We start from the raw sequence: 26,028 nt of genomic DNA on the forward strand, positions 1-26,028 counted from the left end.
TTAGGCCATCATTTTACATCCTTCAGTACTTGGACCAAATCTTCCTAAGAAGATTCACACACACAGCCCCCTTACCGAGATAAAAAGGCTGCGTGCACAACCTCTTGTGTATACACCAGTTCCAAATCTTATTAATTGATAAACAGCCAGTCTTAGATGCATAGACGGATGATAGTGAAGAAAATGCTGGGAGTGGGTTATGTGACAAATTCTGTTAACCTCTATGTGGTGTCCCAGAGAACAAATTTGTGACTAGTACCAAGAAGCTGATACTCAGATGAGGGAAAATTGTTTGTGAATGAATGACTCCATTTTGCATTTCTAGGACTATGCCTAGACACATCAACGTGTTCACTGCATTTGAGCAACAAAAGCTTTTCAGCTTATCAAAAGAGCAGTCATAATCCATGTCTTGTTCTGTAAGACTCCTTCCTTCACTCATTGTCTACACCCTTAAAATACCTCTAATTTACGAAATCAAATGTACACTATTACTTTTGAAATACCAGGTTTAATTTTCTATAAATCCAAACACCCTCCCTTTAAAAACTGTCTAATAGTTTTGAACTACCATCGCTCATGGTCTCATTGGATAAACATTACCCACCTTTTAAGCTGATATAAACAGTCACGCAAAAATAAGTATAAATAGCCAAAAGCATAGATATTTCTCTTTACCTCTTAGACTGTTCCGCTGGGCCCTGGAAACATGGCTGAGGCATCTAACAATGCTTCTTTACCCCACCAGCATCTAATTGTTTGTACTGCCATCCTGTTGTCATCCTGGATAGCTCCACTGCATCCTACAACTATGAATACACTTAACATCAAGTGATACGTCATTGGAGAACACATCATACCTGACAGCCTTCACCATCCACCACAGGAAACCTTAACAATTGTTCTTATATCATTGGTGGGGCCAAATGACGACATACTCTTCCATTGTTCAGACATTCTCCTCCTCTCAGGATTGACCTCCCAATCCCCTAAACTAGATTTAAAAAAATGCATACAGAAAATCTTGTCATTGCATTGGAAGATAAGCACCCATTTAGTTGAATGGGGAAATTATTATTTTGACAGTGGTCTGATTTGTGAGTTCTACTAAAGCTAACTTGTTGTCATAGAGAGCAAAATAATGACTTTGCACCAATAAACATACTCTAGAGGTTAACCACTAATAAACCGTTTAGCTTCCTTTATTGAGTAAGTTCATGAGCCCTTTAAGCCATTTGGAAAATCTACAAATGCATCTAACATGTTCCGGCTAGAATGCCTTCAGGTGTTGTGATTAATCCAGTTCTTCTATCCACTATTTAATCAAAACTTCTTGCTCCAGGACATAATCAAGAGTTTTTTGTTTTTTTTTAACTTTCAGTTTGCAGCAACCGTTCACATCATCTTGTTACTTACTTAACCCATTCATAGTTTATACTTTTATAGTTTCATGATTATATAGGTTAGGTACATGGCACAATGTCAGAGAATATGTTTTGTATTGGCCTCCACATGATCATATATAAGGGATTGTCATAAAGTAATGTATTATATTCATTCATATATGTATTATCTTTATTCATATATGGGATATTGTGGCTCTACCCATACACAGACATTTATGCATTGTATTTTCTTTTGGTCATCTCTGTGTTTCCATGTTTGAAAATTGTCAATCCTGATTAGTTGCCTATCATTTTTTGTGTCAGCAGGTGGGTCATCTTCTTATAAACTTTTATTTCAGCTATACTATCCATGTTCATTTCAGAGAGTAATATTCACACTCTTCAATGTACGTTTGGATTTTATTCATAGCAATTGCATACCATTATTGTTCCAATTAATACACTTGTTTTGTGGTATATGACATTATTTTCCTCATGCTGAAAGTTTGTACTATTTAGGGCTACTCCCACTTTGTCCAACGTTCATATTGTAAAATCCTTTGTCTTAGTTAATTGTATTATTATTATTATTTTATACAAGAACTCATACATTATTATCTTCTAAATCACTGTCCATGAATTCCATTAGAATTAATTCTTAGTGTCCTCATAAGGTTGCCACTATGTTGTTCTGAGATATTCTGTTTGTTGTTGAATATGATTTATATCAATTCCTCTTCCACATTCATCCTACACTGGGAGACTGGACATATTATTCCATATGTTCTACTCTATATGAAAATCTATCTTCTCTTCTCTTTAGAGACATAGGCTCAGTAGTTGCATCAGCACTTAACTTAGGTTATCCATCTTTTTATTGTTATTTTTTTAAGCAGAATTGGCTCCTGAGACCCTGGAGATTGATATGCTATTGTCGAAGTGATATCTTTAATTCATTTGTAATTTTTCATGTAAATATTTATGTATCACCATATCTTGGCTTGTAATTAGAACTCTATTATTTATTTGACAGTTCAAAGCAACTTCATGCTTTTGTACATGTCCTAAGTGATGTGTCTCATTGTCATTGAAACTATAGGGAGCATTGTCAACTTCTCTTTTTACAGCAAAACATTGCCTTAGAAAGCCAGGTGTTAATCCTAAAACTTACATGCAGTTCTGCATCTAAGTTATGTCTGAATGGGAACTTGTACCAAATTTCCAAGACTGGTTTGCATTTCAGTATTCTAAGCTTTTTAGCTTTATTGCCACATCTTACAGCACATATTTGATCCCACAGTATATCTGTCTGCTACATCCACTTTCGTAATGTTTCTATATGTTGTAACTGCAATGCCTTTCAAGGTTATCAATGACATGACCTCTGTCGCACGTGATTCTGTGATTTGTTTTTTCATGCTTGCATGTTTATTCTCTTGTTTATGTACATTGCATTTTGGGCACTTTACAGAGCCATTCGTCTCTTTCTTTAACCCTTGGTTGCCCAAGTTAGGCCCAAGAGGGATAAATTCAAGCCTGCTTTTCTTGATTGGCACATTAAATACATTTACCTAATATGAATAGCCTACTGGAATCTGTGTTACACATGAGCTTTTAAGTAAATTCCTCCATCACAGTGGCTACTTGATATTTGGTCTTTTATTGACCTTGTCTTCATAAAAGTGATAGCTGTTTTGGCACTCACTGAATGTTCATGCTTCTCTAAGATCTTCACACATTTCTGGTAGAAGGTCCTGAAAGTTGTTATTGATGTTCAATTTGAGCTGGTAGTTGTCAATGGGGGGACACTGACACTCATTTTAGGGACTGACAGTTATTTTCCTAATTCAGACATTTACAAAGTGGAAAAGATAGAAAAACATGCAGAGCGAAAAGACTGCGAAGAGAAAGACTGAAAACCCTCATAAAAGGAGAAAGCAGGCCCATTACGAGAGTGAGCTAAAGTGGCAGATAGAGCCTGGCTGTGGATTAAAGAGCCATAAGGTGGATTTAAGACTATGCAGACCTGCACTAATTGTGGGCAGCTGAGCAGAGATATGAGCACTGATGGTCATTATATTACAAATTAAGCACCAATCATTATGAATCTTATTTCCTCTGACTTAGTGTCCAAAGTTATAGACTTACTGTTTGTTGATCCAGTGTGAGTACATGTTCACGTTATTTAGCTTTCACTCAGAAATAAGCATTTCTCACTACTGATTTAGGTTTGTCTCTGGCCTTGAATTGTTCACTCATTCACACTACTTCTAATTCAAATTCCTAATTACCTGAGCCATGGCGAAAAAGGAAAGGTACAATTCCTGACTTCACTGGGAATGACACCACCAAGATTACTGATGACCCCTTAGTGTTGTTCTAGGAACCTTACAGCAGGAACTCATTTAAAAAAGGTAGAATTATTTTAAATGTGTGTATTTTTATAAATAAAGTGCCGCAAGTGTGTTGCCTGTGTCCTGTATGAGTCCTCACCTGAATGAGTAAGGCCTGTATTGTTGAAGCTGCACAAAGTCAAACTGGTAGAGGCATTGGACGTATCAATCATTCCTTTATTTACAATGTTTGTGCTGCTGCTATTGAATGAGAAAATTAAGACATGTTATGTTTTTTGTCTTCTTTTCAGTACAAAAAGTGAGAATATGATACTGATGGGACATAACTATAAATCAAAAGCCAGAAGAACAAAGCCAGTTTACCATTGTAAACCATGCAGTTCGCAAAATCATGGCTTCTGTGAATCCAAAATGGCCTTTTTGCTATATGGACATAAAACCAGATTTGTGATCAGGAAACTCACAAAATTGGTTTACCAACCCACTCCTAATTACAATTAGAAAGCAGTATGAAACGACCATCCTCCTCTGTCATTTGGAAAAATGTGTTTCAAGGGTTTCCAAGTGCAATTGTGTTCTAAACCTTGGAAAATTACTGACTCCTTATGAAGATTGTAGTAGTTTCGCAGATAGGAAACCGTCTGTGACCGGGTCAGCCCGATCGTAAGCAAGGCACCAGCAGGACAAGAGTTGTTTTCGCGTTCCCATGTTGCCATGGGAACGCTTTCACGGCGAGGCCGGCATTTCGAGGTTGCCTCGACAACCTCCGATGACGAGGGCACAGCGGATTGGCCAGCGGGAGGCCAAAGGCCAGGGATTCCCCAGAAGGCGGAGAGAGCGGCGAGCGAGGACGAGAGAGCGGCGAGCGAGGACGAGAGAGCGGCGAGCGAGGACGGGAGAGCGGCGAGCGAGGACGGAGGAGCGGCGAGCGAGGACGGAGGAGCGACGAGCAAGGACGAAGGAACGGCGAGTGAGGAGAAGGGCGGCGGCGGCGGTCGGAGAGGACAGCCACACAATCCGGAAGGCAACACCGAGGACGGAGGGCAGTCCCACTGGCCGGGAACTTGCGGAGACGACGCCAGAGTGGTGCCGGAGCCCACGGGGACCAGACCAGACGACAGCGGGACCGGAGACCAACGAGAGGACCTCCACAGAGCCAGCCACGGCCCCGGAGGGTCGTGGCTCTGGAAGGTACGGTCCTTGTGGACAACCAGAGGGGCACCTTAAAGAGAGACAAGCTGGGGAAGGGAGGGAGGCGGGGTGAGGGGAGGACAGGGAGGGAGTCAGAGGGCACCAAAAAAAGGGGGGGGCACATAACGAGCACCAAAATAAGTACGGTTAGGAGATAAGGCAATAGAGTCACAGCCCACAGTCCTCACTGACACTCCCCTTCCTGAACCCATTCCCCAGTATTGCAGCTAAGTAAAAGGACGTATGTAACGGTCTTCATTCCACTCACCATCGGTATTTATCCTTTTTTCCCCTGTATGCTACCCGGGATCATGAGGAAGATCCAAATCGCCACCTAAAAGGAAAAGAGGAAGAGAAGCACGCTAGGAAGACGAAGCTCACCACCCAAAGAAGCAATAGTCTCTAAACCACTTTACCTAATCCTATACATCCTGTATTGGAAATAACAAATAAATACTTACCTTAATAACCCAAGCTGCCTCTACTGAGTGTCTGTACTGTTGGGACTACTACACCGTCCTTTTTGGACAGCTTTTGTCACTTTCTGAACTGTTTCAGGTGGCCTCATAGGCATCAGTCTTGCCTTCCTCATTGTGTTCCCAAACAAATTTAAGCACCATTTCTTTTAAGCATCACAGACTGCTTTAAAAAAAAAATCCTATTTGGGATGGTCAGCTGTTTCTTGCAAGTCATATTCACTGTGTTTGTAGCTGATCAGAGGGAATCATAAATAGCAACCTGACTAATTAATATCCTTTAGACTGATCAAGCTACCAATGATGTGACTTATTAGTACAGAGGTTGCATTGCAAAACTAAAGACTGGTTGCAAAAAGTCAGTGCACATTTTGCAACTTTTTTGCTGATGTACTATATGGAGAGGGAAGTACCACACTTAACCAATGTTCCAAGAGTAGAGTTCTCAACCCTTCAATTTTCTAGCTGTGTGCACTCACTATAAGCACCTATTGCATATACCATATTTACTGAAGTCCCTGGGCTCGGGAATAATGCGTCCAACAAACCCAAAATAACTTTCCACAGATGAAAAAACATTTTTAAAAAAACAGTCTGTGCCACAGCTATGTGACTACACCTAAGGGGTTGATGTTACCTGCTCCTGTGAAGAGATTCCACACATGTCAAGAATGTAATGTATAGATTTGGCAAGAACAGAACTAAGCATTTCCATTACAAAACTGTCAAAACATATGAGATTCAACATTTTATTAACTGTAAGACAAAATTTGCCATTAACATCATGGGTTGTAGTTATAACACAATATATGTGGGAAGTACAGTAAGATCCCTCTAATTCTAGATTCAGGCAGATGTATGGGCTATAAGAAATAGTGACATGAGATAACCAATGACATTCCACATGGTGGAACACCATGCAGACAACAGTGAAATATGGTTTTATGGCATAGATCATGTACCACCCGATCCTAGAGGAGGTAACAGGGAGCTGTCATTGGAACACATGGAGGCTGCCTGGATTTTCAGCCTACGTAATGTGGAAATGGGTCATAAAACTGAAGAGGAATTCCATTCTTTTTTATGAGTCATATCAGTATAGGTTTCTTGGGCACCGGTCAGAGATCTATCCGCATATGCAAAGGTTTGAAATTGATATATGTAGATCGGGTCTACCACACATGATATGGACCCCAGTCTATGGGTCACACCTATGCTGATTCTGGATATATGTCTGAGATATTGTGACTTATGTTCCTGCAAAAACTGTATAATGAAGTATTACAATATTGTAGAAACATAGCAAGGCCAAATATGTCTGAATAATATGACATAACGGTAATGATTGTTTTGTTGCATCCTCCTCTGTAAGCTGCCATTTATTTTGACGTGTGTTCAGGAAATCCCAAATTTGATATTTTGTTATTCTGCACCCCTCTTCTCTTTTTTATTCTCACTTTTTTTCTCTTTCCCTTCTCTCTCTTTTTTTTGCTTTAGAATATTCTATATGATCGTGGCACATCTTGTTTGCCATATACGAAATTTGAGTAGTAATCTGTACAGATTATCATTATGGGAATTATTTGTTTTATTACTTCTTGGCTTTTCTCTTGGTGTTTTAAGGAATGTCTGTAAAATGCCCGCACTAAATACATGGGCATTTTAAGTAAGTGTGATTGTATGATGTTGGACCATGGAATGATTGATTTGATAATTATAGGATGAAGGTCTTCGCACCGCTTTATCATCGTAGAGAGGTTCTGGACTCCACCACAATATAGATGATGTGAATTACAACATTTTTTACTTTGTTATTTGACAGAAATAGAATGACTTATTGGTGTACACAAACATATTATGCAATATATGCAGACATCAGACTCTTAGATGGCAACGAAGAAGGGGTATGGGTCTCTGGTTGACTTAACCAGCCTCCCTTGTGGGATCCTATTATTATAAAGATGCTAAACTTGTGATAATTAGGTAATACAAACAGATTACTTGTTGAGTATAGATCTTCAAGTATGACCCTCCACTTTAAGATGGCCCGCATTGTCCCTAACTTGCGCAGGTGCTGATGGTTATATGCAATGGTCATGTGCAGACATTGGGATATGAGACAGCAGCGAAGTAGGAGGATAGGTCTTTGTTCAATTTAGTTAGGTGCCAGTGGTTGTATGTTGGCGATAGAATCTCAGAAGATAACTTTCCATTGATATGGGTCTCGGTTTGACTTAACCAGCCTCATCTACAGGGGTTTTTGTTATTACACATACATTGAACTCATGAATCATTTTTGGTACTATCCATTTAGAAATACAAACATTGTATTTGGTTGAGTATAATGTGCAAAGCACACCACTCCACTTAAAGATGGCCAACGTAATCTCTTACTTGGCCCCACGCCAATGGTTAACATTAATTAGGTAATACAGTGGCAAACAGGTGTAATTACTCCTTAGGGAATCCACACTGGCTTCAGTGGGAAGATTCACCAACATTCAGGTTTCATCATCATTTCATTTCATGAGAACTGAAAGTGACAGGTTTGTGCGGCTCTCATCACCAATTATGGTAAGTATTTGGGTAATGTGGGTATGTGGCCGTAACCAGTTGTTTGTACATCTCTTATGTTACATATGTGCTCCTTTGGGGGAACTGCATCGGTATGGGTGGGGACCATTGTGATTAGAGGTCATTATTTAAATTTAAATTTATGGTCTTTCCAATTTATAAAAATAAGATTATGGTTGGGAGACACTAATTTGGTAATTCCCCCCTTTCCTCCACCGGTGCTTTTTTCTTAATCTACACAAGGACCAATTAGTACCAATGGCAGGATGTCAAGATTATCCTAGACTATTGAACTCTTTGGTTCCTGTTTCATTCGCCTTTTGGGGTTTTCTTGTGGACGTATTGGTAGAAATAATTGAGCTCAGGGGTCTTGTACATGGCTAAATATAAAAAACTTAATTACTTTTAAATAGTATCCTCTGTTTTTGTGCCCATAGGTACCATTATTGGGCAAATTGGCCCGGCTCTTCCATGTAGCTGAATCCATACATGGGAATTGATGAAAATTATTTCAGAAGCATTAGTTGAAGATTGGAAAACAAGCAACTATTTCTGGTATGTAAAGTATCTTGCTTCATATGGTGGCCAATCCTAATAAAGTAATATGTCCACCATTGCTTTTTTGCCCCCTTAGTCCAAAAATATAGGCCTATTCTTATACCAGATACTATTTCTGTGTCATTAGACTTGCACAACAACTGAGAGGGTTTAGGACAAATTAATTAAGGTAACCCATTAGGATCGTGAATGAAGTTTTTTCTACATATCCGACTTGGAGAGATTAGATTCTTATTCTCATTGTGGTATGTACAAACATGGTTATCAGTTTATTACCTTTTGCAGTTGGGCCCAGGCTGATATGAATTGTGTATTTTACATCTTAAATCTATTGTTTATTGTGACCAATGAATGGGCACATATATTTTTGGGCCACAGTGTCTTTCCTTTGTCTCCCCCCTCATTAAAGCTGTCATGATCTATCACTCTCTTTTCCGCCTTGATAATCTCTTACATCACATACTGGAAGTAGTATAAAGAAAAATTGAATATAATGTTTCAAGTAATACACACTAAAGATCACAACATTTTTATATATATAATGACCTTTGTTAGATGTGTTGAATAGTCCTTTTAGATTAAAAAAGCAGCGAAATAACCTGTGTATATTGACTATTTTTTAACAGATGCATGTCACTTGCTCATGTCTTTTATTTTCTGTTATATGTTATTTTGATGTGGGGGTGGTGTTGTCCTTGGGCAATTGCACTGTATTATACTATTGTTTCTGTACACATTTTTGCATTATCAGTGTGATTTATGTATATATATATATAAATATATCCTCCAACACTCCCTTAAAATATCAGGAGAACCAGGACACCTCCAAAATGAAAATGTTTCTTGAATTAATTTATTCCAGCATAGACATCCGACGCGTTTCGGCAACCGCCTTACTCATGGATAGATTTCTGCTAAAGTGCTCACCTTAAAAAACCAAATTAATCACAAACATAAATGACAGACAATTCTTAAATACAACAACCATAAAACACATAGCATGGCGGCCATCTTAGAGTGTCCAAAAGAGCTAATTCACACAGTAGTTTGTACCCCGCTCTTCCATAAGGTTAATCCAGTTTGTTCTAATATTAATTCACATTCTACCATACAATTCATCATGGTGTCATTACCCAACACATAAAATCTAATTGAAAGAGAAATACAATATTCTAAAATTGGTTGATCCCAACATTAAGGTATACAAAATATAAATATTTTCAAAATTAAAAATTACAAATTTTAAAATTTCCATATAATTCTTATAAACCTTAAATAGTCTCAAATATTATGAATATATTATCTATTAGTACCCAAATTGGAATTGCTACCATTAAATCCTATAACGCCCAAGTGGGCATACATAAATTAGAGTAACACTGTATTTCTTATAAACCTTCAATATTTTGAATGTATTGAATATTTGTACCCATGTTAGAATTATTAACATTGAGTCTCATACCACCCAAATGGGCATATATACTTCCAAAAGGAATTCCTTGGAAAATATCTTGCTGCTCTAGATGTTATACAGCAGATTTAATTCATGTACTGGACATTTTCAACCCACATAATTAAAGGTACACATTCTTCTACTGTGGTAATTCATAAAAAAAAACAATAAATAATCACTTAAACCAATTTTACCAAAAATGTTTTACAAAGAAATTTTTTCTCATACATGTCACCATCACTCAGAGTGTTATTCTAAAAATGGTCTGCCTTGCCCCTTCACCTCATGTTAAGGAATATATACAAAATATCTACCCTAGATGGATACTCAACTCTTCACTTGAATTCAGCCCGATAGGTTCCAGTGTCTCAAAGTCTATTATATATCTGGACTCTAAAATGCGCAACAGCTTCTCTCTGCCTCCACCCCTTTTGCTGATCTTGACTTGGTCAATCACTACAAACTTTACCAGATTCTCATTGCCAAAGTGTTGGTTATAGAAATGCCTAGCTACTGGATAATTCTTATCATAGTTTTTAATAGCTCGTCTATGCTCCAGAACTCTCTTTTTCGCATTGTGAATTGTACTGCCCACATACAACTTATTGCACGGGCATATCAAACAATACACACAATAAGACGTATTGCAATTGTAACTTCCCCTAATTACAAAAGTGTCTGAACCCACCTTTAATTATGTGGGTTGAAAAGGTCCAGTACATGAATTAAATCTGCTGTATAACATCTAGAGCAGCAAGATATTTTCCAAGGAAATCCTTTTGGAAGTATATATGCCCATTTGGGTGGTATGAGACTCAATGTTAATAATTCTAACATGGGTACAAATATTCAATACATTCAAAATATTGAAGGTTTATAAGAAATACAGTGTTACTCTAATTTATGTATGCCCACTTGGGCGTTATAGGATTTAATGGTAGCAATTCCAATTTGGGTACTAATAGATAATATATTCATAATATTTGAGACTATTTAAGGTTTATAAGAATTATATGGAAATTTTAAAATTTGTAATTTTTAATTTTGAAAATATTTATATTTTGTATACCTTAATGTTGGGATCAACCAATTTTAGAATATTGTATTTCTCTTTCAATTAGATTTTATGTGTTGGGTAATGACACCATGATGAATTGTACGGTAGAATGTGAATTAATATTAGAACAAACTGGATTAACCTTATGGAAGAGCGGGGTACAAACTACTGTGTGAATTAGCTCTTTTGGACACTCTAAGATGGCCGCCATGCTATGTGTTTTATGGTTGTTGTATTTAAGAATTGTCTGTCATTTATGTTTGTGATTAATTTGTATTTTTAAGGTGAGCACTTTAGCAGAAATCTATCCATGAGTAAGGCGGTTGCCGAAACGCGTTGGATGTCTATGCTGGAATAAATTAATTCAAGAAACATTTTCATTTTGGAGGTGTCCTGGTTTTCCTGATATTTTAAGGGAGTGTTGGAGGATTTATTAGGGCCTCTCGGAGCCCATCCAGGACCGCTGTATGGAGCTCCTGTATTCCGGGACTTGTGTATGAAATATATATATATATATAAATATATATATATATATCCTCCATCAACCAGTCCACCTTGTGGCGCGCATATATACGGGTGCATACGTGAGGAAAGGACCATTCCTTCACAATCTCCAACCCAAACAATTGTCAAACAATTGATTTGTTGCACTCCAGGAGAGTTTATTACTTTATCCAAGGAATATGAAATGACACCACCGACGCGTTTCAACCTCTTGGTCTTGTTCACAGACCGAGAGGTTGAAACGAGTTGGTATTCGTATGCATTGTATTACAGCCCTGAAGAAGTCCATCGTTATGGGTGAAACCTGTTGGCTGGCTTCACTGTAAGCGTGTGACGTTTTTAAGAAAATAAAATAAAGAGGATAATTTTACACAGTTCACACAACATGTGATTGGCACTTTCTTTTTAATGACTTCTGATGTGGTGCACCTCTGCACTTTTTATTATTGCAACTTTTTGGTGACCATGTTTTCCATGCATGAGGCCCCAAATTCCTCCAGTATGTTTTATTTTAATTAACCCATTGATAATACATACCCACAAATGAACAAGGATGTCAAATGACACCCGTTTTATGTAAACCAGTTTAATGACAGACAACTAAAGTGATATAATCTACTCATCAGGGGAAGGTTTAGTTCTGCAAATTACTTTTCTGAAAGCACTTTGCACTACTTTGTTTCTCAAACTGTAAATCAGGGGGTTAGCAAATGCACTAAAAAATGTAAAAACAATGGGGAAAAATCTATTTTTGTCCCACAGAAAGCTGGACTTTGGTCGTAGGTAAATAAACACAAGGCATGTGTATGATAAGATAACAGAATTAAGGTGTGAAGAACATGAAAGAAAAGCTTTCCGTCTTCCCTCTGTGGTTCTAATTTTCAATATAGCCACAATAATGTATATATAAGAGATCATTATAGCAAAGAAAGGGATATTGAATGTTAATATGGCAGCAAAATTAAATACTATTTCATAAAAATAGAATATCACTGTGCAGTGTGAGGCTAGAATTAGTACTTGTGCAACATCACAAAAGAAATGATTTATTTTATTTGACCCACAGTATGGTACTGAAAATGCTAAAATAGTCTCTGCCAGTGCTATAAAAAAACTGATGAGCATCACAGTCACAAGAAGCTTCAGGCAGACCGTGGTAGTGATGATGGTCTTATACCGTAAAGGATTGCTCACCGCTACGTAGCGATCGTAAGCCATAACTACCACGACAAGAATGGCTCCATTGCCCAAAAAAATAAAAAAAAACATCTGTGCGGCACATCCACCCAAGGAAATTCTGTTGTTCCATGTGAGAAGACCGAGGATCATTCTTGGCATCACAACTAAAACACTTCCAATTTCTAGAAGTGTCCAGTTCCAGAGGAAGAAGTACATAGGGACATGGAGCCGGCAGTCAGCTATTATTATCGCCAACAGAACAACATTTTCCAGTACAATTCCTAAAAGAATGAGAAAAAATAGTACAAACAACAAGATGTGCAGCTCGTGAATTGTTGAAAATGCCAAAAAAACAAATTCAGTCATGGGGGTCGAATTGCTTCTTTGCATTTTATCTGTAAAGACACAAAGACAAAAATAATTATACCGTGGACAACAGTATTTAACCTATCTGGATTAAATATATGTACCAGGATCTTCAATGGATGAATGTAGCTTCTTCTAATTAATCAGCGCTTCATGCTGCAGTTGCAGTCGTAAACAACTGATACATTCCTTTCCATATCAGAAATATGACGGGGTGCCCCTTTCACACAACCTCCAGTTTCCAAATCAGGAACGTTTGCAAAAGTCCCTTTACGAGTCAGAAGAAAATTTCAGACACCAACTGATGCCCAGCATCGGTGGATTATTGTCCAAGATGGTTTTGCAGAAATATTTAACCTGTATTACAAACTAGCAGCGGCCGTCCGTATGGGCAGAGGGGCTACGCCTCCCCTACCTTTTTACTGTCATGAAAAGTATCTGTCAGACTGACCAAAAGTCAGCCTGACCGATACTCTTCTGGTTCAGATCAGGAAGCCAGAATTTGGACATGTGCTAAATGCAGCGACTCCTGGCTGCCTGAGCTGAACTTTTCGGAGCTGAAGAAATCACAGTCCTGTGGGCTGGCCTCTTCAGCCTCGCAAAGGTGCCTCAAGGCCCTACCCCTCATGTCATGGGGTAACAACACAGATTGCACTTCAGTTTTAAGCCCTGAAACACCCAGGGATGAGTGTCAAACAGTGATACCTTGTCACAGAGTGGGGTGGGGTCAGCAGTCATACTGACCCCATCCCACTCTGTGACAAGTTGGGACTTCTGCCTTCCCTCATTGGCTGACCTTAGGTAAGCCAATAAAGGAAGGCAGCAGTCCCAAACCTCCTGGGACCTCCGAGGCTTCCCTGTTGGAGTTACTGAGGTATGTTTTATATTTATTTTAATGTTTAGTGCATGCATGCGTGTATGAATGTAAATGTATTTGTTTACAAAGTCCTGTAACAACCTCAAACTTGAATACAGAAAAGAACTCAAGACCTGGCTCTTCAACTGATCCTCCACCGCAGCTGGGCCATCAGCATCTGAATACCCTCATGGGTGACAAGCAGCACTTTATAAATGCTGTTTGATTGATTGAAACAGGCATTAGTGGTTGTTAGTAATATTAGATGGTGCATTTAAGTAGGAATTGGGTCCTCTTTTTATTTCTATGAGCATACTGAGGTTAGATATGTAAGGATAAGTATAGATAGGGATAAAATATGGCACTTATGTAATGATGCAGAGAGCCTGCAGAACATTGAAATAGATTGAGCCTAGCCAATGGGTGGATGTGTAAAAAATAGAACTCAAGTCCTCTTTCTACATTTATGAATTCATTGAGCTTAAGCATGAAACCCTGAATATAAAAAGAGGATTAAAGATGGTACCTGAAGAGGACGTGGCGACATTCCAAGTGTTGAGATCTGTCAGGATCCGCAAAAGATCAACTGATGTAAACCATGTTATCCTAAAATCTTTTGGTTGTCATTGCACCTTCTGGGAGTTTTAACAAAGCGGCCTGCAAAGGAGATGGTTTGTTGTGTCAAGGAATTTTGTATGGGCAGGCTCATACTGAGTGAGTTGAGCAAAGAGACATGCCAGGATTTATATATCGATAACTGCCGCTAATAGAGATTTTTACACAGCGTTTGTAAATTATGGCACTTTAGCTCAGGGAATTTGAGTATGCCACCTGACATCTTTGAGAGTCATATGTGTGGGTTGCTGTGAGTGAGTATAGTGTTAGCTAACTAACGAGAAAATACAAGTTGCGAGCAATATATATTGAGAGTAATTGTATTACATTGTGAGAAAACAGCACTGATTGCGGAGGTTTCCTAACTTTTTGCCCCCATTTTTCACTTTTTGCTGGTGTTTTCGTGACTCTAATCGTGCCCTGGGTCCTGCTAACCAGTCCCAGGGCCTGTGCTATGTGTAGAATGAGTAAGCAAATTAGTCTAATTATAATTGGCTATGTCAACCTACCTATAAGTCCCTAGTATATGGTGGGCATGTAGGTTTAGGGACTCCAGCATAGGTAGTGCACCCATAGGTGCACTGCTGATGTGCCCAGTGTCCTTTTAAAGACAGGCCTGCCTTGCTGGCTGGTTTTAAACTAAAGTTATATGCAAATTCGACTTTGGAATTAAAAGTACTTCCAAAGTCTTAAACTTCCTTATTTTTACATATAAGTCACCCCTAAGGTGTGCCCTACATGCCCCTAGGGTTGGGTGCCATGGAACTCAAAGGAGGGACCTTGCAAAATGGTTTTATAAGCCCTGGTGAGGTAAAATAGCCACATTTGTTTTTCCCCCACTGTAGGGAATGGCCTCTATAGGCTAAAAAGGGGGGACTTTATTTTAATGAACAAAGTCCCCTTAAGCGTCAGGTACCTCAAGTTTGGTATCATATCAATTGTTATAATGAATCCCACAACTTACAATTGTTGGATTTAATATAACTAGTTCAGGTAAAGAGTGTTAAACTCTACCTGAAAAGTTGCCAACAAGCTCCATAGTGTCCTTCTCTAATTGGCCAGCCTCTGGCAGCCTGGCCAGGCTGCCTTGATGAAGTGTGAAGTGGCCTGGGCTGACACAAAGGATGTGCTTGGGGGATGAGAACTTCCTCAGCAGATGGGGAAGCAGGAAGGGAGGTAGGCTGCCAAACCGGTCTACAAATAGGCGGAAGGACATTTGAAGCAACCCTGAACCTCCCTCACATCCTACAACCTCCAAACAATTAGGGGCCCTCTTGATTAGATCAGGAGATGGGTGTGCTTAGGATTTTTAGCCATACCAGTGGGTGGGCTCAACCAGATCTAACCTACACAAATCATTTTCAGCCATGATGGATTTTTGAAGAATGTTGCTCCCTGGAATACATTTTTGCACACTTCCGAGGAAGTGGTCATCACAGGGGGAAGGACCCTGCCTCTGATTGGAGAACCAGGACCTGCCCTGTTTTTCACCCAGGAGCAAGGATAAATATGGTAGAGCTGCACCCACACCTCAGATCCCTGCCAGAGCCCTACAAGGAAGAACATCAGTGTTGATACGGGCCACTACGACCTCCTGGAACACCTCTTGGCGCTTCTTGGTAGACACAGAAACCCTGGCAGGCATCCCAAAAGGAAAGGGGGAGTGGAAGAAAAAGAGACAAAACACTGCCACTTCTTGCCGGTCCAGCCAGGCACCCTGTATCTTCGGGGGGCAGGTCGTTGTTGACAGAGTGATAGTAGAGTTAGTGCACTCAACTTCCTTGAAACTGAATCTCTCTTTCTGATATGGGCATGGGAGCGGTAGAAGAACACCGGGATGCTCCAGTACTTTTCTTGGAAATAATACCTACTGGCACAATTACTAACACTGCATTACCAAAAACCCAAACTGAGTACCATTACAATAAGTACTGCAACACTAGGGCTGGCTTCACAGAGATTCGCTGTTGCACACTACAATTAGAACTGTGGTTGCACTTATCATGCACAAGAAAGACAAACAAGGGCATTAATTATATCACGAATATCTTTCCTGCATGCATAGGGTTAAACTAAAAGGAACAAAAACAATCCAAGAAATACAAACGTCCACTCTGGGTTTAAACAGTTGGGGTGGCACAGTTTGATTTGGTTTCACTGGGTGTGTGAAAAACCCTTCAAAAGCAAATTCCTCAAACCTGACACACAGGCATGAATGACACAATGTAAATCCAAGAGTTATACTATTAGAGAAAGAAAAATCACGTAAATGCTCTTTTAAAATTGCACTGTCACTTTTTGTAGTACTTGAGCTCAAGCAGATTTCCTGAAGCACATTTAGGCAAGTAACTACAACAATAATGTGGAATGTTCAGAAATGCATTTGTCTCTTCAAGATAAGCACTCTGCCAAAATACGAGGTCTGAAATACACCAGCTGTTCTAGGAAAGCGAGGGGCTCAAAGAACAAACTCCCTGAAGAATACTAGTCACTTAGCTGCAGCCTTTTCACGAGTGCTGGAGGAATGCCTGGTGTCAGCTGGTACAGAAACGAAGAAAATAATTGCCTCAGAAGTCCTAAATACGAGGATGACAGCAGGGGCTGGACTGCCAAATCAGATGCAGAGATCAGGAAGCAAAGCAAAGTGAAGAATCACAACTCTCACAATGCATCGCACCCCATACAGCTAAAATTCACTGTACCACTTCACAGTGGAACACCTGCATGGACACCCATATCACAGCCCACATCTAATGTTTGCTACAATTGCCGCCCAACACATGGCAATGTCAGCAATGCCAACCACCATCCACAACCCACCATGGCACATGGAATCCATGGCACTATACCCATCACCAAATCGATGTCTGCAGTGCTGCAGCTGTCACTGCCATCACTGGGAAGCAAATGAAGCCACTGCATGCACCACACCATGGAAATGGCAACAACACATCCACATACAAACTCTCCCTCTTTCCATCCATGAGTAACCCTGCCACTGCGACCCACAGAGCATCCCAGGCTCTGACATCCCTTCCCTGTGCAAAATACCCCAGAGGATGTCTGGATGGGGATGAGTTGCCTGGGCCATATGGGGTGAATGGTCAGTCCATTCCCAGCAGCCCTACCCTGGACACACCGGACTCCCCATCCCATGTGGCTACAACACCTCAGACATCCCCTCTACCCCAAACCTGTGCCCCAGGGACATCTCAATCAGAAGTGTGCCCCACAGTACAGGGTCCAGGGTCAAGGGCACACGCCCCAGACAATGAAGGGCCTGGTGCTACTGGGAGTGGGCACACTGTGCCAGGGGTACAGTCACAGGGGGTTAGTGGCTGTGTGAGGGGATCAGTGGTCCAACGCATGGGGCAGCCACAACAACTGGCTGCCCAGGAGGCCCTCACCCAAACTCTGGGTGCGTACCACCAAACCCAGGACTCCATGGGCCAGATCCTTGCTACTGTGAAGGAGACCCAGAGGCTGCAGAGTAAATATCATCAGGAGGCTATGCAGCTGTGGCATACCCACAATACCACCACGGCCTCCATGGCAGGGGTGCTGAAGGAGCTCACCACCATCCTGCATGAGTCCATCTCCCACCAGCAGGCCTCTTCCATGACCCACATCACTTCTGAGCCCTACACGTCAGCGGCAGCTAGGGGAATGGAGGCCCTGACACAGGACCCACAGGACACCCCTACCCCTGTAGTCGACAAGTCCCCACGCAAGTGAGCACATCCATCCAGACATCCTGCCGGAACTGATGCCAAGACCAAGCCCACCACCAAGAAGTGAACCTCACCTGAACATTCTCCCATATGTGTCACTGAGGCACTCTGTTGACTGTCCCCTGTCATATCTCCGTACCCCCATTGTCACCATACTGGACCTCGACTACCTACAGATGGAACAAGTCCATAATTACTGCCTACGTCTTTATTGTCATGAATACGAAAGATACAGCCATTACGTGTGCAACAGTTAACCCATTGTCCTGGTAATCTGTGTGTGAGTGACAGAGGGGGAGTGATACGTAGCAGGGATCACAGTGGAGCAGGCAGTTAACAGGTGAGGCATGGGCCAGAGTGCACCACAACAATGTCCTGAAAGTAGAACAAGACAGGGACATCAATCACTATAGGAGTCACATATGCCAAATCAACACACATGCACTGTAAGTACAGGAAGCCAAGGTAGAGATGGCAAGTCAAGTCCACAGACTTGTGGCCATTACAAACCCACATTCACAACACATACCTCCGACATGGTCCCACCCTCACAGCAAACAAAGCCACACGTTAGGCAGTGCACACTGCCATGAACAGCACGCCTCCAAATGTCAAATCCCAGGACAGGATGCAATACAGACGAAACCACCTAGTGTAGCACACAGATTGCACAGGATCTTGCCCTGCAAATAGATGTCACAAGTGCAGTAACACAACAGCAGGATGAGAATAGCACTGACTTGTGCACATGAACCACCAAACTCATGCCCACATGCAACCCCCCAAACCATCCAGAGACAGATTATCCAAAATCTCTAGTTAACACAGACAGCAGGTGGTAACATGGCACAAGGCAGACAATGGAACTGGACATTTACCATACATATGACACATGCCTGTATCTCAGTGGAAGTATTGTCGTGTCAGCTCTGCTTTCGAGTCAGCTGGATCCTCATCATCTTCCTCATCATCACTCCAGATGTACCCTTCATTAGCCACTAGTTCAGTTGTCACCTCCTCTGCATCCAGCAATTGGATGTGACATCTCAGGGCCAGATTTTATAGCATGCAGCAAGCAACAATGATCTGACACACTTTCTGTGGTGTCCAGAGATGTGCAGACACTGGAATCTGGTCTCCAGCAGGCCAATGGTCTGCTCAGTAACCCGTCTTGTACTACCATGGGCCTGATTGTACCTGTTTTCTGCAGCTGTAGTCGGGTGCCTCACGGGTGTCAGTAGCCAGGGAAGGTTGTGATAGCCAGAGTCACCTGTGTGCACAGAGGTAAGAGCCATGTCAGAACCAGGGGGGTGTATTGCAGGTTGTGAAGAGTGTTCAGAGCAGAGGGGCACACATATGTGGGGATACATACCGATTAGGCAAGCCCAGTCCCTTCATAGTAATGCCATCATGTGTGGGACGGTGCTGTTCTACAGAATGTAGGAGTCATACGCAGACCCAGGGAACCTGGTTGTCACTTGTGTGATATATTGCCAGACACACCACTTGCACATTTGTGGAATAGACGTTTTTACGGTTCCTATACACTTGTTCACTCCTCCTTGGTGGCACCAGGGCAATGTGGGTGCCATCTATTGCCCCTATCACATGAGGGACATGTGCCAGATCGTAGAAGGAAAGCAGCACGATGTGGGAACCTGATGTAGCTGGCCATATGTTGTAGCAGGGCACATAGGACGTCGTTCAGGACGTTGCTGAACATGGGCTGCGACATCACTGCTGCCAAACCCACTGTCATCTGGAAGGACCCTGAGGCAAGGAAGTGGAGGACTGACAGGACCTGTACTGTGGAAGGGATAGCATTGGGATGTCGAATGGCAGGCAATAGTCCCGGCTCCAACTGGGTCACCCCGTCCATGATGGTCTGACGGTTCAGACGATAAGTCTGTATGATGTGCCGCTCTTCCAGGGTGGCAAGGTCGACTAAGGGGCTGTACACCGGAGCATTCCTCAACCTTCCACTGTTCCTGCAAATGTGAGGGAGTTGAAATCATGATATGTAGCATTTGCTGTGTGGACACCTGTGCACAAGGCTACATATGTCACCTATGACGCACATAAAATGCACCCTGACTACACATTGCACATGTAAAATGGCAGCCGTCTGTCCTGCATACACTGGACAGTGTAACACGTCATGGCAGTAGGTGGTCCAAACCGCTGTGCAACTCCTCATTGGTTAACATGGTTGTCTATGAGAGACAGAAGCCAATTGCGATCGCCGCCAGCGATGACGGTGATGTCCACGGCGGCCATGACCGCCATTTCATGTGCTCATGCTCACTTGACTCCTGACAGTTGTGTACAGAAGACCTCCACTGCGTGTGCTGCTGTGTTCTGACTCTGGTCGCCAAGATGCCACATCCTGCAGGAGATAGGGCCCAAGCCTTCACTCAGGAAGAATTAGAGAAGCTCGTGGAGGGGGTCCTACCCCAGTATGAACAGTTGTATGGGTCACCAGAGCAGCAGGTGAGGCTAATGTAACTGTCCTGTCTTTGAGTGGTGCGATTGGGGATGGGGGCCTTGGGACGAGTCAGTGTGACTGGAGAATGGACATGGGTGAGGAGTGTGAGCCTACGTGGATTGGTGACATGTGGGTGTGGTAGTTAGATGTGTGCTATCCACTGCTGTCCCTGTGATGCCACTCTACATTCATGTGTTCTTCTGTCCGTGTGACCTATGCAGGTCAGCGCCCATCAGAAGAAGGGGATATGGCATTCCATCGGCAAGCAAGTATGGACCCTGGGGGTCCATGCTTGGCGGGGCACCCACTGCAGAAAGAGGTGGGAGGACCTGAGATGCTGGGCCGAGAAGACCACGGAGGCCCAGCTGGGGATGTCCTCCCAACGTGAGAGGGGTGCCCGTCGGACCCTAACCCCCCCAATGGCCTGCATTTTGGCGGTGACCTACCCTGAGGTGGATGGGCACTTGAAGGCAGCTCATCATCCATGAGGGGTGAGTACACAATATCACTTATGATGTGCGTTGCCATTGTGGCTCTGGGTGTGCACTATTGTGAAGCTGTTGCGTGGGTACTAGGTGGATTCATGTCTACTATGGGGATTAACCAACCAGGCAGGATTCGCATCATGCATGTGCCGCCATGCAGTCAGTGAATGGATGCACAGCAAGCTCCAATTTGGTATCTGTGTTGTCACCTACTACCAGAATGTGCTAGGCAGCACATGCAACCAAGATCATAGCATCTGTGTTGCCAGGCCATTTTAATCAGTTTATGCCAACCACTGTGCCAGGGATGTCTGTCGAGTACTCAGTCTGCTACCAGGTACTGTATATGTAGTGAGGTAGGGTGGGCCAATATGTCACTGTGCTATTTGACAATGGCTTTGTTGGCATGCCGACTAGCCATGCAGGATTCTGTTGGTTCTATAGTCCAGGAATTGTGTGTCCCTTCGGGTATGTGAAGAGTGCAGGTCCTGGGCAGTTATTGCGGGTAGGCCTGTCATCATGAACACAATTGCATCTGTATCAGCAACAGCAGTTTGCATGTGCATTGCTGTGGTTTCCCCCATGGTGTTCCATTGTAGTGGCATCAATCAATCAATCAGTGCTTGTAAAGCACAACTAGTCATCCCTTAGGGTCTCAAGGCGCTGGGGGGAGTGTAGCATTCACCGATGAGGAGGTTCTTAAAAAAGCTATGTCTTCAGTTCCTTTGTGAAGCTTAGGAGGGAGGTGGTTTGTCTGATGTGGAGTGGAAGGACGTTCCAGGTGGTGGCTGCTAGGTACGAGACGGAGTGTCCTCCTGTTCTGGTTTTCCTGATGCGGGGTACTTCTGTGAGAGAGAGCTGGGCTGAGTATAGGGGCCTGGGGGGTAGGTGGAAGTCTAGTCACTTGTTCAGGTAGGCTGGTCCAGTGTTGTGGAGGGCTTTGTGTGCGTGGTTGAGGATCTTGAAAGTGATTTTTTTCTCTATGGGGAGCCAGTGCAGTGTATGCAGGTGTTGCGAGATGTGGCAGTGTCGAGGTAGGTCGAGGACCAGTCTGGCGGTAGCATTCTGGATGTTTTGTCGTTTTCTTGTTGATCTCGACGTAGAGTGCGTTGCTGTAGTCCAGTCTGCTAGTGATGAGGGTCTTTCTATGTTCGAGGGGTATCCACTTGTAGGACTTGCTTAGGAAGCAGAGAGTGCGGAAGCAGGTGGAGGTGACTGAGTTGATTTGATGGTTAATGCTGAGGTCGGAGTCCAGGATGATTTCGAGGTTGCGGGCTTGGCTGGAGCGGGTGGGTGGGTTTCCTAGGTGGGTGGCCACCAGGAATCCTTCCACACCTTGGGTTGACATGTGTAGATGAGGGCATGGCATGGCATCAGAAGATGTTATAGTTGCGGTGTGTGACTCTTGTGCGAGCATTGACCAATTGAACCATGTCTCTCTCTCTCCCACCCACCCTCACTCCCTGTCCTCCTCTGTCTTTGTGTCCATCAGTATGATCTAGTGAAGGAAAAGGGGCACCGGCGAGTGGGGATGCTGCAGCCCACAGGACCCAGGAGGCTGATACCAGCAGGGCCAAAAGGACCAGTTGGAAATAGGGCGAGGGGAGTGCCCTGTGGGAGGCAGGATTGGCCAATACATCTTCAGATTCTTCTTCCGATGGATGCTTCCTGGCGGTGGCAGAGCCATCTGGGACCATCCCAACATCATCCTTTGTTGGCCACCTCCTTAGCAGCACCGCCCTCTCAGTGGCTCCCCGCCAAGTTGCCCGCACCTGCTCACCCAGGAGGGCGGGCTTCTTTTTTGCCACAGACACCTCTGCCCCTGCCCCAATCAGCCCTGCTGCCCTTAATGAGGAGTGTATTGACCTCCTGAGGTCCATCTCTGGGGGCAGGCAACCATTGTGAATGCCATCCAGGGGCTGTCATCCCAGATGCAGCAGACCAATGCATTCCTGGAAGGCATTCACAGTGGCCTATCTAGCCTACAGAGATTGTTTCAGGATCTGGCCTCCTCCTTGATGGCAGCCAGTGTCCCTTCTTCTTTCGTTCCCCCCTCCAGCTACCTGTTCCCAAACCCACATCCCTCTCCCCTCACCCACCCAATGCACACTTACTGGCCCACATGCATCCACATCAACAGACACGGTATGCAAGGACAGACACATGCACCACAATCACCACCACCACCACCATGCACACACATAACATTCAGATGCAGACATGCCAACATCCACTCCCTTCACCGACTTCTCCACCATCACCCCCCTCACATTCACAACACCACTCACACCTGCAGTCAGCACCTCATTAGTCCCAGATCCTGCCACATGTGCCCTCACTTGTAGCATCACCACAATATCGGATCCCCATACATGTACCCCATACAACACATGCGCACACACCATGACAATGACCACCCCACATGCAGCACATCTACCCTACCTGCAGACACCACCAAAACATTCACTCACACATCCCCCCTTCCATCTCCTTGCATGTCCTTGTGAGAAAGTAGCCTCTTTCTAGCATGGTTACCCCTATTTTCGGCCTGTTTGTGAGTGTGTGTCAGTGTGTTTTTTCTGTGTCACAGGCATACACATTAGGCCACAAACTATGAGCACTGGGATCCTGCTAGCCAGGACCGCAGTGCTCATAGTTTGTGGCCTAATGTGTATGCCTGTGTAGTGCCTCACTGTGTCACTGAGGCTCTGCTAACCAGAACCTCAGTGCTTATGCTCTCTTTTAAATTTGTCACTGTAGGCCAGTGTCTTTATTTACCAATTTCAATTGGCACACTGGACCCCCCTTATAAGTCCTTAGTATATGGTACCTAGGTACCCAGGGCATTGGTGTTCCAGGAGACCCATATGGGGTGCAGCATTTCTTTTGACACCCATAAGGAGCTAAGACAAACCCTTACACAGGACTGCCATTGCAGCCTGTGTAAAGTAGTGCACACACTATTTCACAGCCATTTTCACTGCACTTAAGTAACTTAGAAGTCACCTATATGTCTAACCTTCACTTGCTGAAGGTTAGGTGCAAAGTTACTGAGTGTGAGGGCACCCTTGCACTAGCAAAGGTATCTCCACATAGTTCAGGGCCATTTACCCAGACTTTGTGAGTGGAGGGAATCCATTACACGTGTGCACTACATATAGGTCAATACCTATATGTAGCTTCACAATGGTAACTCCGAATATGGCCATGTAACATGTCTAAAATCATGGAATTGTCCCCCATTCCAAATCTGGTATTGGGGAGCCAATTCCATGCATCCTGGGGGCTCTACCATGGACCCCCAGTACTACCAAACCAGCTCTCTGAGGCATGCACTGCAGCTACAGCTGCTGGCACCTCACAGATGGGGTTCTGCCCTCCTGGGGTCTGATCAGCCCAGTCCCAGGAAGGCAGAACAAAGCATTTCCTCTGAGAGCAGGGTGTTACACCCTCTCCCTTTGGAAATAGGTGTTACAGGCTGGGGAGGGGTAGCCTCCCCTAGCCTCTGGAAATGCTTTGAAGGGCACAGATGGTGCCCTCCTTGCATAAACTAGTCTATACCGGTTCAGGGACCCCTTCTCCCCTGCTCTGGCAGGAAACTGGACAAAGGAAAGGGGAGTGACCACTCCCCTGTCCATCACCACCCCAGGGGTGGTGCCCAGAGCTCCTCTAGTGTGTCCCAGACTTCAGCCATCTTGCTTTGCAAGGTGTGGGGCCCCTCTGGAGGGCTCAGAGTGGCCAGTGCCAGCAGGTGACGTCAGAGACCCCTCCTGATAGATTCATACCTGATAAGGTAGCCAATCCCCTTCTCAGGGCTATTTAGGGTCTCTCCTGTGGGTTCTCTTCAGATTCTGCTTGCAAGTTTCCTTCAGGAATCCTCTGCAACAACTTCAGACACTTCTGACCTCGGATCAACCACAGCCTGCCCCAATGAACGCTGTAACTGCAACAAAGTGTCTACAAGAGACACTTTTCTTTAGCAACCTCAGCTCCAAGTCAGCAACGGCAACAGTTTCCATGGTGTGCATGCTATGGGGACTCCCTGTCTTCATCCTGCACTACAAGGACCAAAGAAATCTCCTGTGGAGTGACAGAGTCACTCCCCTGCTCCAAGTAGACACCTTCCAAGGAGACGACTGGTACCATGGGACTCCTCTCACGGTGACGAGCATGTTCCTAAGGACACAGAGGGTGGACATCATCGACATAGACTGTCCTGAGGCAATTTGGAGGAGGTAAGACCTTGTGTTCCCCCAGAACGACAGTACCCCTTTGTGATATCTCTTCTTCACCTCCTGAGGCCTCTGTGCACTCTTTGCAACATTCCTTCATGCACAGCCTGGCCGAGGTACCAAGCACTCCACCCTGCGATGCTCAACTCGCTGAGTTGTACTCCAGCGACGTGGGACCTTCTTTTGTTGTGCTGCATCAACTGCATTTTGCACCTCCTTTGAACCCAGATCCTGTGGCTTCTGGGGGTGCTGGCTGGCATCCTGGGAACTCTCTAAAGTGCTGAGAGCCCCCTCTTCCTCCTCACACAGACTTGAGGCCCCCAGGTCTCTCCTGGGTCCATCCAGTGCCATTTTGATGAAAAACACACTTTTGCCGTAGCCAAGGCTTGTTGGTGCCTTCCAACACGAAATCTCATCTGCCACGATCTTCATGTCGTGGGACATCTTTTGCATCATGCAGTAACCTGCTGGCATCTTCCTAGGGTGCATTCTGCAGTCTTCAACTAACTGGCAACTCTTCTTTTGCA

The sequence above is a fragment of the Pleurodeles waltl genome, chromosome 11 (assembly GCF_031143425.1).
Source record: "Pleurodeles waltl isolate 20211129_DDA chromosome 11, aPleWal1.hap1.20221129, whole genome shotgun sequence".
Classification (NCBI taxonomy): domain Eukaryota; kingdom Metazoa; phylum Chordata; class Amphibia; order Caudata; family Salamandridae; genus Pleurodeles; species Pleurodeles waltl.